The following is a 1,734-nucleotide window of genomic DNA, read 5'->3' as shown; positions in this document are numbered from 1 at the left end:
GAGGACCGACGCGAGGAAGAGATCTCCTCGGCCCCGGACCAACGGGAGACGCCGTTGCTGTCGAAAAACGGCAAAATCGAGTGGTCCCCCGTGGCCTACGGCCGCCACCGCGGGGCCCTCGCGATCTGCCACGCCGGGCTGGACCAGACTCCGGGCCCCACTGCCTACGCCGCGACCTGGGCCCGCGACATCGCTTCCACCTGTTTGCTACACCGGCGATAGAAAGGATAATTGTGGAAATGCACGGGGCCAGAAAATACGGCGACGACTGGCGACCCATGGACGCTACGGACCTGCGTGCCTACGTAGGGCTGCTGATCCTAGTGGGCGTCTACAGGTCCCAAGGCGAGGCCGCGGCAAGCCTGTGGGACGCCGAGTGTGGCAGGACCGTGTTGCGAGCCACCATGCCGCTCAAGGTCTTTCACAGGTACTCGAGGCTGCTGCGAGATTCGACAACCGCCAGTCGAGACCCGCCAGACTCGCCACGGACAAACTCGCAGCCGTACGGGAGGTCTTGGACCTGTGGGAGGCGCGGCTACAACCCGGGGCCCGACGTGATGGTGGACGAGCAACTGGTCCCGTTCAGAGGTACTCTGCGTGCGCGGTAGCAGCACTAGCAGCGTGTGTAACACAAAAGGCCCTTGGCCCCCATGACACAGTAACGACACTAATCTCATGTCCCCTTTCCAAAAGGCCGCTATCCTTTCCGTCAGTACATCGCCAGCGAAATACGGCATCAAGTCATGGGTGGCCTGCGACGCCAAGTCCAGCTACGCTTGGAAGATGTAAGTGTACACCGGCAAGGCGGCCGGGGGAGGCCCCGAGAAGAACCAGGGGATGCGCGTCGTCCTGGATCTGACAACCGGGCTGAGCGGTCTCAACGTCACCATGCGGCAACTTCTTCACCTCCTACGACCTGGGCCAGCGGCTCCTCGAGAGGAACCTCACCATGGTGGGCACGGTGAGAAAGAACAAGGCCGAGCTCCCGCCCGCGCTGCTCGAGTCCAGGGGCAGACAGGTCCTGTCCTCCAGGTTCGCCTTCACGCCCACCGCCACTCTGGTGTCCTACCTGGCAAAGAAAAACAACAACGTGCTACTTTTGAGCACGCTGCACACAGAGGGCCACATTAGCGATTTCCGCGACAGGAAGCCGGACGTAATCCTAGACTACAACAAGGGCGGCGTGGACAACCTAGACAAGGTGGTCGGTACCTACAGCTGCAGACGGATGACTGCCTGCTGGCCCCTGGTCGTCTTCCACAACATCCTCGTCGTGTCCTCGTACAACGCCTTTGTCATATGGCGAGAGATCAAGCCTGACTGGATGCCTCGCAAGCGGAACAAGCGCAGGGTGTTCCTCGAGCAGCTGGGAAAGGCACTTGTGAAGCCGCTGATCCAAAGAAGGCAGCATCTGCCCCGCACCGAAGTGGTGTCAGCACTTGTCAAAGTCCTACAGAGTGCTAGGGCGGCGGCGGCTCGTGATCAACAGCGTGAGGGCCCCACCGCTGGCACAGCCGCTGCCCCGCTCGTTGCCCCGGCCAACGGGGCAAGTAAGAGGAAGAGGTGTCAGCTCTGCCCACCCAAGAAGGACTCCAAGACGCACACAGTGTGCTGCAGGTGTAAGAACTACATCTGCAAAGGCTGTTCACACGCATACTGTCACACTTGCGCACATTGAGGCTTTAGCCAGGACTGGACAAGGTGACCCGGAGGACGCGGGGACTAGACACAATA

The 1,734-nt window shown here is 61.2% G+C and overlaps 1 pseudogene; it reads left to right on the top strand.

The window, feature by feature from the left end:
- Nucleotides 1-239: 239 nt before the first annotated feature.
- On the top strand, nt 240-1,678 carry LOC118374940 (piggyBac transposable element-derived protein 3-like; annotated as a pseudogene).
- The last annotated feature ends 56 nt before the right edge of the window (nt 1,679-1,734 follow it).

Source organism: Oncorhynchus keta, chromosome 37, assembly GCF_023373465.1.
Source record: "Oncorhynchus keta strain PuntledgeMale-10-30-2019 chromosome 37, Oket_V2, whole genome shotgun sequence".
NCBI lineage: Eukaryota > Metazoa > Chordata > Actinopteri > Salmoniformes > Salmonidae > Oncorhynchus > Oncorhynchus keta.
Note: the sequence above shows the minus strand (reverse complement) of the source record. Positions and strands in the feature narration are given on the sequence as shown.